General features: G+C 37.2%; 1 protein-coding gene across 3 annotated transcripts in view; it reads left to right on the forward strand.

Annotated features, from left to right (window-relative positions):
• The window catches only part of LOC132094858 (rap guanine nucleotide exchange factor 4-like), a 94,692-nt gene that overhangs the window by 19,836 nt on the left and 57,356 nt on the right, over positions 1-17,500 (forward strand). The window contains exon 1 of one of the 3 annotated variants that reach the window (XM_059499491.1): positions 99-163. The exons of 1 other annotated variant lie outside the window; for it this stretch is intronic. The gene's annotated coding sequence lies outside the window, so the exon portion shown is untranslated. Of the gene's footprint in view, positions 1-98; positions 164-13,291; positions 13,454-17,500 lie in introns of those variants that run through there. One more of the 3 variants, XM_059499490.1, reaches the window with a different exon arrangement.

Raw genomic sequence — 17,500 nt, forward strand, 5'->3', positions numbered from 1 at the left:
GGCTGAGGAAAGATATCAAGACAGTCCCTCTGCTGTGTGTGTGTGTGTGTGGTGTGTGTGTGTGTGTGTGTCTGTGTGTGTGTGTGTGTGTGTGTGTGTGAAGCGCACTGGGAAACGTAGAGGAGTAACAGAAGTTCTCTGCTGTATCTGCTATAACTCTAAGGTGATGTCTTAACTCATTATTTCTGTTTCTGGCTGGCTGCAGTTATAATCTATATATAATTTAATCTTTTATAAAGATATATAAGTATGGCTGTTTTGATGTGGTGATTCCTGCTTATTTGACAATGAGTACATTTTTTTATTTGAAAGACACTGTAGACAGGTTTTAAAAACATGCCTCTGGTCAGTCTGTGTTTTGTTATATAGGTTTTAATTGTGTTGGAAACTAACTGCTCTGCATTGAGATTTTACAGCAGTGTACATTTGAAACACAACACTTCTGAATTTGACAGTCAACTGTGGTAGTGTTGTTTGATAGTTTTGTGAGTACAGTAGATACACTCACACAATGGCACACACTCGTCTACTGAGTTAAAGGTGCAGGTTATTGTTGGCTGGATCTTCACTGGCTGTCAGTCATGTTGTGCTGTGCTGATTGGATTGAATGCATGTCTGTGTGCTAAGCTCCTGAACAGATCAGTGATGGTCAGCGCTGTCTGTTGGAGTGAAGCATCATGGTAGTGTGTTATAGAGAGGTCACTCTATGGTCACTGTAGCTTAGTCCTCTAGTTATTATACCATTATCATAATGACATTGATTATAAAAACATACAAACATGTAGTTAAAGACACGTGTAAAGAGTGATAAGTATATCAAGTACACTACAAAACTGTACTTAAATAGAATATTAAAGATGAGTTTTTTCTTTCCACATGTTATCGTAAGTGTTTTTCTATGGTTTAAATTTTAGTAAAACAGTATAATACCATTCATATTTTATAATTTAAAGAAGAAACCAATCCGATGTATATTTGACATTTGAGGCTTTATACTATGAAAAGTTTTTCAGTAAGAGTGTTTTTAGCTTGTTTATTTTCATACACAAAATGCGGCATGCCGTTGCATCAAACAATGGTATAAACATCATTCAATGTCAAGTCTAGTCAAGTCAACTTTATTTATATAGCGCTTTAAACATAATACATTGCGTCAAAGCAACTGAACAACATTCATTAGGAAAACAGTGTCAATAATGTAAAATGATAGTTAAAGGCAGTTCATCATTGAATTCAGTGATGTCATCTCTGTTCAGTTAAATAGTGTCTGTGCATTTATTTGCAATCAAGTCAACGATATCGCTGTAGATGAAGTGTCCCCAACTAAGCAAGCCAGAGGCAACAGCAGCAAGGAACCGAAACTCCATCGGTGACAGAATGGAGAAAAAAACCTTGGGAGAAACCAGGCTCAGTTGGGGGGCCAGTTCTCCTCTGACCAGACGAAACCAGTAGTTCAATTCCAGGCTGCAGCAAAGTTAGATTGTGCAGAAGAATCATCTGTTTCCTGTGGTCTTGTCCTGGTGCTCCTCTGAGACAAGGTCTTTACAGGGGATCTGTATCTGGGGCTCTAGTTGTTCTGGTCTCTGCTGTCTTTCAGGGCAGTAGAGGTCCTTTCTAGGTGCTGATCCAGCATCTGGTCTGGATACGTACTGGATCCGGGTGACTGCAGTGACCCTCTGATCTGGACACAGACTGGATCTGGTGGCTACGGTGACCTCGGAACAAGAGAGAAACAGACAAATATTAGCGTATAGATGCCATTCTTCTAATGATGTAGCAAGTACATACGGTAGGGTGTTATGGGAAGTGTTCCCGGTTCCGGTTTACCTAATTAATGCAGCCTAAAAATCCTTTAACCGATTTGGATATTAAAAGCATATTAGTATGTTATGTGTAAGCCAGGTTAAAGAGATGGGTCTTTAATCTAGATTTAAACTGCAAGAGTGTGTCTGCCTCCCGAACAATGTTAGGTAGGTTATTCCAGAGTTTAGGCGCCAAATAGGAAAAGGATCTGCCGCCTGCAGTTGATTTTGATATTCTAGGTATTATCAAATTGCCTGAGTTTTGAGAACGTAGCGGACGTTGAGGATTATAATGTAAAAGGAGCTCATTCAAATACTGAGGTGCTAAACCTTTCAGGGCTTTATAAGTAATAAGCAATATTTTAAAATCTATACGATGTTTGATAGGGAGCCAGTGCAGTGTTGACAGGAACGGGCTAATATGGTCATACTTCCTGGTTCTAGTAAGAACTCTTGCTGCTGCATTTTGGACTAGCTGTAGTTTGTTTACTAAGCGTGCAGAACAACCACCCAATAAAGCATTACAATAATCTAACCTTGAGGTCATAAATGCATGGATTAACATTTCTGCATTTGACATTGAGAGCATAGGCCATAATTTAGATATATTTTTGAGATGGAAAAATGCAGTTTTACAAATGCTAGAAACGTGGCTTTCTAAGGAAAGATTGCGATCAAGTAGCACACCTAGGTTCCTAACTGATGACGAAGAATTGACAGAGCAACCATCAAGTCTTAGACAGTGTTCTAGGTTATTACAAGCAGAGTTTTTAGGTCCTATAATTAACACCTCTGTTTTTTCAGAATTTAGCAGTAAGAAATTACTCGTCATCCAGTTTTTTATATCGACTATGCAATCCATTAGTTTTTCAAATTGGTGTGTTTCACCGGGCTGCGAAGAAATATAGAGCTGAGTATCATCAGCATAACAGTAAAAGCTAACACCATGTTTCCTGATGATATCTCCCAAGGGTAACATATAAAGCCTGAAGAGTAGCGGCCCTAGTACTGAGCCTTGAGGTACTCCATACTGCACTTGTGATCGATAGGATACATCTTCATTCACTGCTACGAACTGATGGCGGTCATATAAGTACGATTTAAACCATGCTAATGCACTTCCATTAATGCCAACAAAGTGTTCAAGTCTATGCAAAAGAATGTTGTGGTCAATTGTGTCAAACGCAGCACTAAGATCCAATAAAACTAATAGAGAGATACACCCACGATCAGATGATAAGAGTAGATCATTTGTAACTCTAAGGAGAGCAGTCTCAGTACTATGATACGGTCTAAATCCTGACTGGAAATCCTCACATATACCATTTTTCTCTAAGAAGGAATAAAATTGTGAGGATACCACCTTTTCTAGTATCTTGGACAGAAAAGGGAGATTCGAGATTGCTCTATAATTAACTAGTTCTTTGGGGTCAAGTTGTGTTTTTTTAATGAGAGGCTTAATAACAGCCAGTTTGAAGGTTTTGGGGACATATCCTAATGACAATGAGGAATTAATAATAGTCAGAAGAGGATCTATGACTTCTGGAAGCACCTCTTTTAGGAGCTTAGATGGTATAGGGTCTAACATTAATGTTGTTGGTTTAGATGATTTAACAAGTTTATACAATTCTTCCTCTCCTATAGTAGAGAATGAGTGGAACTGTTCCTCAGGGGGTCTATAGTGCACTGTCTGATGCGATACTCTAGTTTTGTTTTCCTCCAGCTGCATTAGGGTGCGAGTATGCTCATTATACCATGGTGTCAAACTGTTTTCCTTAACCTTTCTTAAGCGTAAAGGAGCAACTTTATTTAAAGTGCTAGAAAAGAGAGAGTCCATAGTTTCTGTTACATCATCAAGTTGTTCTGAGGTTTTGGATATGCTAAGGAATTTGGATACATCAGGAAGATAACTTAAAAAGCAGTCTTTTGTGTTAGAAGTGATGGTTCTTCCATACTTGTAACAAGAAGTAGAATTTACAATTTTGAATATATGAAGTTTGCACAGAACTAAATAATGATCTGAGATATCATCACTTGGCTGAATAATTTCAACACCATCAACATCAATTCCATGTGACAGTATTAAATCTAGAGTATGATTTCGACAACGAGTAAGTCCTGAAATGTGTTGTCTAACACCAATAGAGTTCAGAATATCTATAAATGCTGATCCTTATGCATCTTTTTCATTATCAACATGGATATTAAAATCACCAGCTATTAAAACTTTATCTGCAGCCAGAACTAACTCGGATGTAAAATCACCAAACTCTTTAATAAAGTCTGTATGGTGCCCTGGTGGCCTGTATACAGTAGCCAGTACAAACATAGCAGGGGATTTATCATTAACATTTGTTTCTCTGGATAATGTTATATGAAGCACCATTACTTCAAACGAGTTATACTTGAAGCCTGCACTCTGAGAAATCCTGAAAACGTTGTTATAAATTGAAGCAACACCTCCCCTTTTTTCCTTTTAGACAGGGCTCATGTTTATAACAGTAATCTTGGGGGGTGGACTCATTTAAAATAATGTAATCATCAGGTTTTAGCAGGGTTTCTGTCAAACAGAGTACATCTATATTATGATCAGTGATCATATTATTTACAAAAAGTGTTTTCGTAGAAAGGGATCTGGTATTCACTAAGCCAAGCTTTATCATTTGTTTATCCATATTGCATCAGTTTTTTATTTGTTGAACCTCAATTAAATTGTTAATCTTAACTTGGTTTGGACGTTTTTTGTATTTTCTAGTTCGGGGAACAGACACAGTCTCTATAGTGTGATATCTAGGTGAAAGAGTCTCTATGTGCTGAGAATTAGCTGACCTCTGTGATGTGAGGCGTAAATGTAAATTGTGATAATCATAATTAATAATCGCAGTTACAATTTCAAGGGAATAATAAACGATTATGATTTGTGTCATAATTTCTTACAGTTGTGTAGAGACAGTTTGCATGAACAAAAATAGCAAATGACTGCTCAGATGTGTTCTGACTCCTTTCCGTTTACAGTTATAGATAATTTTCCCTCTGCTGATGGGAAAGAGAGGTGTGTGTGTAGTGTAATGCTGGGTCACTGGGTGGGTTGCACTGAGAGCTGACTAACAGGAAACCAGAGAGACATTGAGTAGATGTCTGTGTGTGTGTTTAGGGGGATTTTGGGATGGGCAGGATGACCATGTTTCCATCTCACCCACACCAGCTTACACCCATCTATTATAACCACACACTATATGTGCAAAGATACAACAAAAAAGGTTCTATAATGTGATTTTGAGCTTTTGAAATATTTTAAAACATCAGCTGTACATGCGTACAATCATTACATCAACATTAAACTTAATCTGAATGTGAAATAGATACTTATTAGTAGTAAACTGGTATGGCAAAAGGAACACAGATCTGGTTCCCAAATCACTTCATGTCAGTTAATTTCACCAGTAACACTTAATTCTTCAAAATGTCACTAACCAAAAAAATGTTGGTTACATTCACGTCTGTTGTCCACAGAGTGCCGTCGATGGGAACCAAAACTGTCTAATTATAACAATCTTCCAATTATTTTCTTTTGTCATACAGGATTGGAATGACATGAGCTCAGTAAATGATGACAGAATTTACAGAATTTTAAGGATATAATATACATAATTTTTTGTATACTGGATTCTCTGAAAAACAATCCTATAGCCAGTATAGTTTATAAATTAGGTTATATAATAAATTATATTTTTTTAATGGTAAAACACTATAAAAAATGTTACTGTAAATACAAAATTGGCTTTACTGGCTAATGCAATGTTCCCTTAATCTAGATCTAAAATAGATCTAATGGGAAATTTTATTTAATTTTACATAATAATATACTAAAATACTTGAAATACTATTAAATGTTTTTTGGAAGTTAAAAAGTCATCTTATTTACATACAAACATAAATTGACATTACCAGAAGTATCGGTGTGTCACTTTAAGTTCAGAAATGTAATCTCTTCTTCGTTTTTTCTTATCAGTTATGTGCATGAAGGTTTTATGTTACATCTTATGTTGTTAAATTAATGTTTATTGCATTATTTAAGTATGATGTGTGTTAACATGATGGTGTTTGTGTAAATGGCACTTCTGTATATTAATATTTGCCTCATCTTGTTGTAATACTTGTGATTAATGTAGATTTTTCATGTGAGTTTTTCTTACCTGTGTTTTTAAGTTGAATGTCAGTATATTATGAATGCTAAAAGATTTTAGTAAATAGTACATTACTGTAAATTTAAGTTAAATCTATATAACTTAAAATGTTGCTACCATATTTTCTATGGTAAAGTTATATGCTTTGATATTTTGACTGACACTAATTATAGAATAAATAATTTATTGCGATAACCAATATGTTGGCCAACATAACATGATCTTGGTCAATACAAAGTGCATCTCCAACTTATATTTATTTCTATATATAATTATAATTAATTACCAGTATAACAATGTTATAAATAGTACCTGGTGTTCCTGTTTTGGCTGCTCATTGGCATTTAGAGGAAACCGTATTCATATAGATAAAAGACAGCTTTGGCAGAAACCAGCAGCACCTGTAAGTAACTCATTTCTATTTCAAAGCAGAAGCTCTGTGCTGGGTAATTGTGATTTTTGTTTGAATGACAGTGGTCTCTTTTGAAGCAGCATGTCTCTGTGCCTTTATAGAGCAACAGCTGGTCTTTAATCTGAGACAAACACAGATCCTATCACAGCGCAGACCTCTGCCTGTCTCTGAATTAAACTCCATTGCATACGCAGCGTGTCCGTACGAACTATGCAAATTCAGTGTGGCTTTGCTGCTCCACTATTTTTTATCCAAGGTCTTTGAGTGTTTGGAGGTGGGTTACTTCAAGCCAAAATATCCTCCCAGATCAACCAGTTTGTGTGTCAGCGTTTTGTTTTCAGATGGCATTGTTGAATGTGTCTGGAAGGGCTGTTAATATTCCTGGACTGGTGAAGAAGAACATGCATTTTGATATATATTTTGAACACTCAAGTTGTGCACATTAACATTTCATAGTGTGTTATGAACAAACATGAATGTTCATGAACAAACGTGTATTTACAAGTTAACATTAAACTAGATTAATAAATGGTGTAAAAAAGTTCAATACTTAAAAAAAACACAAAAATATTAATATTTTATTAAGAAAGAATGCATTAAATTGATCAAGTGACAAAAAAGACTTTTATATTGTTACAAAAAAAAAATCTAATAAATGCTGTTTCTTTTCTGTCTGTATTCTCGACGGCACGTCGGTAATGACCTACAAATTGGGATCTCGCATAGAGAGAGCAATCCACTTCGAGTGTAAACTAAACAAGACAATGCACATTGGTATGCGATGATTGCATCCAGCTGCTGCTGATCGCAGTGCTAGTATAACTAGGCAGCAGGTTCAAGACATACTCAGCTTTTCAGTTTGGAGCCAAGCGGTCATTTCGTTCTGCACCTGACTTTCCTACTTGAGGAAAAGTGAACAAGTTCAGTCCGTTCTTTGAGAGCTCTTCGTGTTGGTAGTACTGCGCTTCAGCGTTGTTGTTTTCCCGTGTTGAGTGGGTTGCACACATCAGGCTGCCCTACCCCCTGTCTGTGTTGCTAGCGGCCATCTTCCCTTTGAGTTTCAGCACATTGAAAGGTCATGAAACCCCAAAACACATTTTCTGAGATGTTAACAGATATATACGTGTTGCACATTGCTTAAATCAGTAATAGCTGTCACAAAATAGGTGACAAAGTGGAAACTGGTCATTTTTTTGCTTTTTGGGACTATTTCGTTCATTCTGTTTAAAAAGTTACGTTCAAGGCATGTGACGTAAACCGAGTCATTTGAGTGCTCATTGGCTGCGTGGCTGCACATTAGGCATTTATTTCATTGGGTTGAGCTCCCATTATTCATGAGCATTCTAACATGACAAAGGACTCGTCTAATCCAATAACTGCACCGTGATTTGCATGAGCTATCCCAGTATTTATGCATTGGAAAGCAGCACTCGTGTCACTCGTTGTTGTGTTTAAGAAACATTTTAGTTTTTTTTTTTTGAAGAAAGACACCGTGCCAGTTCCTTATAAAACTGAACAGTGTATCAATATAATGTTCACATTAAAGTCAGTACGTCAAATAATCTTTTTTGCAATAACTAAAAAAAACAGACCTGTTGAGGGAAAGGTTTTGAATATCTCCAAACAACTGTCGATACGTGCCATACACTTCCTGCAGAATGTATGAGTTTAGAGCCACAGGTACCGTTCACATGTTTGCATCTGTGCATAACCTATTTGCAAGAACATTTACTTCAGTACTTGTTGGTATAGACGGTTTCATCGGGCGCACGTGCCTGGCCCTAAGTTAACTTCCGGTCTGTGTTGTGTATATCAGTCTGGTTGCGCTGCCTTCTACAAACGCAATTAAAGTCAAGGTGATGAGTAGACTGAGGGCTCAGGTGGTTGTGCTGCGGGATGTGTTTCCCATACATTTATTTATTTTTGGAGACTCGCCACGATTTTAAAACTGAACGATTTTCAGAAAGGCTTCGTAGAAAAAACATGAGTAACGTTACGTACTGCACGTTTAATAATAATAATTCCTTACATTTATGTTCAAATATCAAAACGAGGCACGGGTGTTTTTATAACACTATTTCTGAAGGAAGACTTGCATGTTATATGCCTGATAACGCAGCGTTTGTGATCGTAGCTCTGCTTTGTTTACAGCTGTTACTGGGGAAACCTCTAATTCTCGCGCTTTATGCATCTCCTGCTCGGAAATAATTAATTACCATTTTCATTAAGTCCACCTGATTTAAGCAGCAAACATATTTTGTTTGTTATCAAAAAAAAATATCTACTCTAGAGGGACTTGGCTGTTGTTATTGATTCTATTTGGAAGTCTACCGGAAGTTAAGTTAGGGCCACACAAGGGGTTCATGACCCTTTAAAAGAGCAATTTCTAAAAAAGCATGTTAACAGATTCCAGCGTTCACACTGCACGCAGTTGCGGTCCGTCAGTGTGTTCCAGGAGCAGTGCGTCTGCAGCAGTGCAGCGATCGTTTGCGTACCGAGTCTATTTTTGCTGTGCTGCATGCACTGAATTAAAGTGACATCGCTTTGTTCGCGGTAAAAATGAACATCGATTGACATGTAAATGCGGTCATTTCACAATAAATGGATACTAATTAAAGCCTACTGTGTTTCACACGCAACACATGGGTTTTGGCTAGGTTTAAAACAAGAAAAAGAGCAACTTTTTACATGCATATGTAAAATACATTATATATTTTACATACATTATATATGCATATAGAGGCAGAAAAACAAAGTTATTTAAGACCAGTTGGATTGCGTGTAATAAAGATTTAAACGAGAGTCGACTGTTTCTGTCAGTGGTGGGTTTTAATTTGAAATGTCCTAACAAGAAAAGTAGGCAAATGTTGTGTTTAAATGTGTTGCAGCTTGTTTCAGCAACTTATTATAAAAACCTAACAGTCAAATGCATGAGTAGTACGTTGTTTATATTTGTATTTAAATATGTCTATGAAAGATTGTTACTGTACTGTGATGAAAGAGTATCACAATGCTGAAAAAGCTTTTTGAATTGTTATTTATTCTATTTTTTTATTTTTTTACATGATTTGATATCAAAATAATGGACAAATGTTGTGTTTTGTGGCTTAAACAGCCTCGGATCAGTAGCGGACTGCAAACGCGTCCTGTGTGTTGTGTTGTGTGAATTCAGGGAAATGGTTCTCTCGCACCTCAGCCGGTTGGGCCTTCGGGTCAACTGGGAAAAGAGCAAAGTCTTCCCGATTCAGAGGATCTCTTTTCACTGTATGGAGTTGGATTAGGTCGAACAGACAGCAGCAGTCAGTGTTGGACTGCCTGAAACTGTTAAAACAGTTTCAGAGGCTCCTGGGGGATATATATGAGACCGCTTCAATATAAGGCCGAGTCCTGAGGTGGGGATGGCAACGCGGCACTCACTGGCCTGCCACCAAATCTTCACCCCGTGGTCAGACCTTGCATTTTTCCGGGCAGGAGAGGTCTCCAGACATGCTGTGGTTTACACGGATGCCTCTACCACCGACTGGGGGGCCACGTATGACATGAATGCAGTGTCGGGGGTTTGGACGGTATGGTTTTGGGTTTCTTTAAGTTAAACCAAACTTTTATTTTGATGGATTGCTGTGAAAACCTTTAGGTTTCTGTTTGCATGTGATATGACAGTAAAATTCTCATGAAGTGACTCTCAGAGCAGTTCCAGAGATTATGCCTGTGTGTAAATTAATGTACTTATATATTCAGGCGGCAGAGGCTGAAAACACTGCTTATGTGTTCAGCAAACCAAACTGCACGTCTGCGCCATACATTCACACAGAGGGACGCAGAATATGCAGGATTTGTATTTAAATTGTCTTTTCACAGTTCAATATTCACAGACACTTGTCCATATCGCGTTTTGACTCAAGTGTAATGACCTACTTTTGATTTATTTAGCCAAAATTTAGCCAAATCTGTGACATTCCACGCCATACTGTAATTCCGACTGAATAGGGCTCTACAATTCAAAAGTTATTAGTATAAACATGAGTGCAGATTTGGGCATTTGGAGATGCTAGAGAATTTGAATTGGAGACTCCCAATTTGCTGTGGATAATGTTGATTTGTATGCTGTACAAATTGATCTGTATGCCCTAATGTAACAGGTAATGTATGTCCAGGATGAATGACTCACTGGGTCACAGTCCTTTGATGATCTGTGATGGAGAGCAGGTGTGTCTGTTTCCACGTCCCATCAGCACACATGGCTACTGCTGTTGTCCAGAGCAACGCTAGCAAGTGCTCAGATGACTTGCTATAAGAGCAAACATCTCCTCTTCCTCTAATGATGCTGCTGAAAGTTCAGTGTGTGAAAGAGCATTTCTGTGTCTCTCATTCAGTCTGATAATCAGTTCTGTGCCTGTTCATGATGACATGATACAGGCACATTTTAGGTGTCTGTTTTACAGAGTGATAAATGTCAATGCTTGTGAGAAAGAAGTGCACCTAATTTTTCTGAATGTGCACTTAAAGGTTTTTTTTATTTGTTTTTTACTTAAAAGTGTATTTAAAAAATACTTGCAGATAATATTAATGAAACAAAAGGCCACTTAAGTGTATTTAAAGATAAACACTTTCACAACTGTTTCTTGAAGCTTAATTAGACTTTTGAAAAGTCTACTTTGTAATAATGTCAAATTGAAAGTTTTACTTTAAAATACATTTTAAATCATTGTTTTTAATTACTGATTTAAATGATTCAGCTGATTCGTGATTTAAAGAATTAAGAATATTATTTTCGTAATAAGACCTCTTTGTAAAACTATGCCAGATATATTGTGAAAGTTGGCTTTGTTTAGAGACTCATGTTTCAAACTAATTTATTCAGATAAGTGTATTAAATAACGAGTTCCCATTGTGATAACTTACTATCCTTTATTTTATTTATTACATTTTTTTGCAGGCTAATGGAAATATCCAGCTTTTTTGTGGTCATAGAGTTTTGTGTCAATACAGAAACTATATTTCAGAAATACATTTTCCCTGAGAAATTTTCACTGAAGAAAAGTGAGACAACTAGCCCCAGTCCCCCTTGTATAAAAGTATGTTTATAATATATGTATATATTTGTGTGTGTGTGTGTGTGTGTGTGAGTAATCAAGGAAGAAGGAATAACAGACATAGTGGCAATAACTTTCAGACAAAAAGAAAAAAATAAACAAAATATAATATATATTGTGACACCCCTATTTTGCACACATGTTCAGTGTAAACCAGTTCCACAGTTCAGTATTACTTTGCAGCTGTAAAACCAACAAATAACGTTCTCTTTTCCACTAAACTTGCACATTGTCACGTCATGCTGTAGAGGAAACATGCTGGAGTCATGAGGAAATGTTTAACAGTCTTTAATCAGGGAAGCACTGGGAATAATCCACAACAGGAGCCTTAAGCAACAAGTGTAGACAGAGGCAGACTGCACAGACTAGGACTTAAATACAGGGGATGATTGGGGAAACACAGGTGCATGTGATGACTAATCAAAAGGTGATGGTGGGTCGCCGCCTGACCAAGGTGGAGCCAGAGGGACAAGGGAGCCCAGTGGAGCTGGTGGATCGATAGGGTGAAGGTGGAGGTGAGGGAGCTAGAAGCCTAGGTGGAGCCATTGGATCTACAGGCCGAAGCGGAGTCTGGAGGCAGAGACCCTGGATGATGGCAGACCCACGGGGCTCACACCGTGCAGATGGTGTGCTGAGTGCTAGATGACAGCGGTGGAGGAGGCAGGAGCGGGTGGGTGGATGTGCATTCGTGAGCCTCGGGGGCTCTCAGGGCTGCCCTCAAGGATCAGAGCCCTCTCCTGGCTGGACTGGGAAATGGGAGCCCCCTCAGGGCTGGATGGGATCAGCTGGGACCAAGGAGAGAGAAGAGAGGGGGCAAGTTGATTTCTAGCTCTGTTTTCCCCCTCAAAGTCCAGCAGTCCCATATGTTTGATCAGCTCACCTTCAGCCACGGCAGTGGTCCGTCCACCGTTTCACCGTCCATGGCTTTCTCCCTCGCGATGGGCATTGCAGCCTTTATAAGGACTTAAATACAGGGTATGATTGGGGAAACACAGGTGCATGGGATGACTAATCAAACTAATAAGACAGAACCAAGACCATATAAGGAAACACAGGAAGGACTACGGGGGCAAAACTGGTCCAAAAGTCTGACACACATAAATCAGAGTCATCATTAAGAAGACATAATCCTGGATTGGGGATGTAGACAATTTTAAAATGTATGAGTCCATTGATTAGAAACAATCTGACATTCCCAGAAAATATGAAGAAAAGTACCTGGAATTGTAGTTCAATTTTGAATCTCATGTAAAGAGTGATGTATTTTCTGTGGATGACTTTAAAGTGAATAAGGTGATGAGCCTGGTTTTTGGAAGTGATTCATAGTTTGATTTTGAGGTGATTTTCATTATCTCATACATTATACATCAGTCCAGATGGTAGAGTACTTACACTTTATGCCTGTGTCCATCTTCTTGAAAATACTGAATTATTAAGTGAAACCCTGTTACTTTTAACATGCCGGAACAAACAAACACAATTTTAAGCACGTAAGCCTGCAGATATGCTTGTGTTAAGTGTTAAAGTTACTTTGTGTGCAGGTTCATCTTAAACAATGAATTATTAAAATAAATTATTGCTTATCAAGTAATTGTTATTAATAAAACTTCAACCCTATTGAACAATAATATGTTTTTTACACATGTATGTTTGTGTGCATGTGCAGTCAGTAGTCATCAGACCATGATGATTGGAGTACTCAAATTGCCTAGCAACCACTCTGCTCTTGGTGGGGGGGGGGGTCATCTGCCCGTTCAGCCCCACACACACACGCACAAACACACACACACTTACTACATCAGCACTCTCTTCTGCCTGCCGCTCGGACCACACACACACACACACACACACTACAGCATGCTGTCGTATTGAGCTCTCTGTATTAGACGCTAATAGTTGTGAGAAAAAGACAGATAGAGTCACTTCAGTTTGTCACTCATGGGTCGCTCACTACTGTAGGTAAGTGTCTGAGCACTCACTTTATTTGAGGTATGTTTTCTGTGACTCTGAGGGCACTATTTGAATGTGTGCTTGATTGTTTTTAACTCAGGATGTAATCTGAACTTTCTGCACTGATATGTTTAGGACAGTGGACTGCATGTGTGTGAGAAACTGAGGTTTATATTGAGGTTTGAAGTTGTTTTTAATGAGGTGAGGTCTTGTGAGAAGAACAGGTTATGCTGAGAATGTCTGTATGTGAATTATGTAATGTATGTGTTCAGTTAAATAAAGTGCAGTGGAGCGCAATTATGAGATGCATTTGTATGTCAAGCATGAAAGAGAGAAAATGTTATGTTTTTTCATATTGACTGAAAAGCTTCTGTTCATTTTCTGACAGGATATAATGTGTTAAGTTTCCTTTAACCCTAAAACAAGACAATCACAGCCGACAAAATATGTTCTAAGAACGTTTTGTTTACATTCCAACTAAACGTTGGACGTATTTATGCAAAATGATGCATAAATAACATTTTGAGAACATTATTAAAGGCCAATGTTCTATTTAGAATTTTAGTTCAAAAAAAACCTTGCCAGAACATTATCCACAGTTCTGAGAATGTTCTCTGACACAATGTGTCATTTAAAGTTTGGGTAAAACAACTGTGAAACATCAAACAGAAAATTCCCTCATATTGATTCAGCACTTTTGTCTTTCTATAACAAGTGCCCTTTCAAAAGGACTGTAGTTTTCTGCCAGACCCCTGTGGTAAATTCTAGTGAACTTTCCTGCAAAATTGCCACATGTTCATATCTTCACATTCAGATGGTCTTTACAGTTGTAGCAAAGTCAGTTGCGCATCGTAATTCTCTTGTGCACTAGTAATCTGCATGTTTAAATAAATCTTTAAATCGTTATGTTTGGCAAAGATCTATGTGCTTATAGTGGCAAAGGTTTACTGTCAGTTCACCTCCATTGCTAAAGATTGGTAATCGCCACAAACTCATAGCAAGTTTCTCGCAAATAGTTTTTGCAATGATGTTAGCTCAAATGAAGCACTAATTATTCTTGATGTGTTTGATACTTCAATTATAATTTAGTTAAATGCTTAAGTTAACATGTTCAGTTATGCCATCATGTTTTATTAGAGTGCATAACCTCAACCATATTATTTCTCTGTATGTGAAACTTTTATTTCCCAACAATGAAATCCTACGTGAATGAGCAGTCACACTTTATCTTAAGGTCCAATTCGCAATATTAACAAACCATTAACTATGACTTTTGCATCAATAAACTCCTAACTTGATTTTATAATATTTAGTAAGATAGTTGTTAAGTTTAGGTGATTATGGATGCAGAATATGCTCATGCTGAATATGTGCTTTATAAGTACTAATAAACAGTCACTATGTTACTAAAAGGCATGCTAATAAACAACTAATTAATTGTGAGAATTGGCCCCTATAATAAAGTGTTACCAGAATTAGCTTTATATAATGTTTTCATCAGAAAATACAATTATTTAGGAATTTCTTTTGGCATTGCTTGTGTCACAGAAATAACAGCAGCACAAAATATACTGATTTTGTATATTAAATTATAATTTGTATTAACATAAGTATAAAAAATATTAAAATTAAATATTGTTTTACACATAGCATTAATATTTTGATATTTTATTTAGCAACACAAAGTGAAAATATACTATTGTTTTATACTGGAGTATAGTATGATTCATTCACAAAGACAAACCAAACAAAACCTTCAAAACTAACTGATCTGAATTCAGTGTAGCAAAACTATCGTTTTTTTCTGGGTAGAGTGCATACTTCAGTGAATATTTCTCAGGGAAAGTCTATTGCAGTACTGACACAAATGCAAGCATTCAATGCCCACAATGCTCGCTTGCAAGTTTGCTCCAGATCCTGACACCTGTGCACTACAGTTTTGAAGTAATGCCAGATATTTTTCTTGCTTGATGCAACTGATCCCAGATTCTGTTCAAGATCCTTTGAAGTTTGCCCGTCCACACAGCCCTGTTGGCTCTCGTCTGACACCACATCTGTCCACATATCTCAGTTGCATCATCATGTTTTTCTTGCCCCAGACATGGATCTCTCTGAGAAGTAATGGCATCTATCTTCTGTTTGATTGCTATATCTTTCTCATTTCTGAATTTTTAGATCCCTGGATGTTTGATGTGGCTTTCATCTCCTAACAATCATACCTTTCTTCCTAATTGAGGCATTAGTTTGACTTTATATCTGCGCTCCTGCAGATTTATAATGATCCTAATGATCAGTAACTGTAGTAGGGTTTATCCAGAAAATGCAACTGCTATTTTAATTATTTGTCAGTTGCAATTATAATACATTGCATTTAAATAGCAAGCAGCTAATCAGGGATACTGGTAATGGTCAGAAACACTCCTTCATCTTTACAACCCCAAAGTCAAACTCTAATGATCTCAGAAGCAGACTACTGTTGTCATGGTGATGGACACTCTTATTAGTTCTGTATATTATTGTCAGGGTGGCATAGATCTCACAGATGGTCTTTATTAACCTTTTCTTTTCTTTTTTTGCATAACAATTGTGCAGACCAGCTACACAATGGCTTGTTTCGGTGCTTTCATTTCCTGTTGATATATTGGGTTTCTGCATTGATTCAGATGTAATCGATATAGTAAAAGCACCAGTGAGGAGATGATCAAATGTGAGGTTTCATTACCCTCCCAAAACTAACCTCAGTATTTCTGTGTGAGTGGAGAAGAGGCTCCATGAGATGAGCAAAACTCTTTGAGTCTTTGAGTACATGTACATATGTAGAATATTTATTATAGTATATTGCTGGGTAATAACTATACTAACCCTGATCTTACTCTTAAACCTAACCTTAACCCATGTAGTTACCTCACATTACCAGTACTTTCTTTGTAAGTACAATGTATGTACACATAAAAAAGTGCCAGAGTAAAAAAAAAAAGCAATATTTGTACAACAAAACAAAAAATCCAAACATTTGCATCTAAATAATCAAGATATATTTCTAGGTTATATGATGCATATCATAGAAACATTGATATTTGAAGTTTTCTGTCTGTTCGGAGAGGCGTGTGAAAGTGTAGAGGCGGGTTATGTAAGAGTTTGCTGGAGATATTCACATACCCTGAGCACGAACGCTTCATCACTCATTACTCTGCTCAGGACGGATGCCTGCAACTTAAAGAAATAAATCATGCTACATTCAGTATCACTCTGCAGCACATCTGTATATCAGCTGTGTGTGTGTGTGTGTGTGTGTGTGTGTGTGTGTGTGTGTGTGTGTGTGTGTGTTTATTGTGTCTCATTATGTGTTTGAGTGAGTGTACATGTGCAGGTGATATTTATATGCTGTTTCACATAATGACTCCATTGTCTCCTTCCAGCTTTGTGTGTGTGTGTGTGTGTGTGTGTGTGTGTGTGTGTGTGTGTATTAAGGGTCTGGGTCTTCCCGCTATAGGAAACTCAATTTGAATTGAACTCATTACTGTCTTGAGCATCAGGTTTTTTTATTTATTTATTGACAGCACTGCACAGCCACAGTGATCTAATTATAATGACTTTTGTTTTGTATTTATTTCTGTAGAAACACTGTTTAAACCTGATTTTGTGTGTTTGTGCATCTGACTGTGTAATTATGTATCAGCCTGCTCTAAGCACCTCAGGGCTGTCTTGTCTCCTCTAATCAAAGCGTTCCACTGAAGCCCCAGGGGATGATGGGTAATTTGTCATGTTCTGTTGCTGTTTGTATATAATTTAGGCCATTAGAGTTTGGCGTATAGCATATATGTTGTATATGGTCAGCAGCACATATGCACGGTAGCTTTACTGAAACTAAAACACATTTTGCTTACTTGGAATGAATCTTAATATTATATTATACATTTTTATAAATATTATTAAAATTATAAAATAATAAAACAAAGTTCTTAATGTAGAGCACTACCTTTCCAGAAATGAGAAAGAGATGCCTGCTAGATGAATTGAAAATACATTTAACTCTGTAAAAAAGATTTGATAAAA

This window comes from Carassius carassius, chromosome 19 (genome assembly GCF_963082965.1).
Source record: "Carassius carassius chromosome 19, fCarCar2.1, whole genome shotgun sequence".
Taxonomy (NCBI): Eukaryota; Metazoa; Chordata; class Actinopteri; order Cypriniformes; family Cyprinidae; genus Carassius; species Carassius carassius.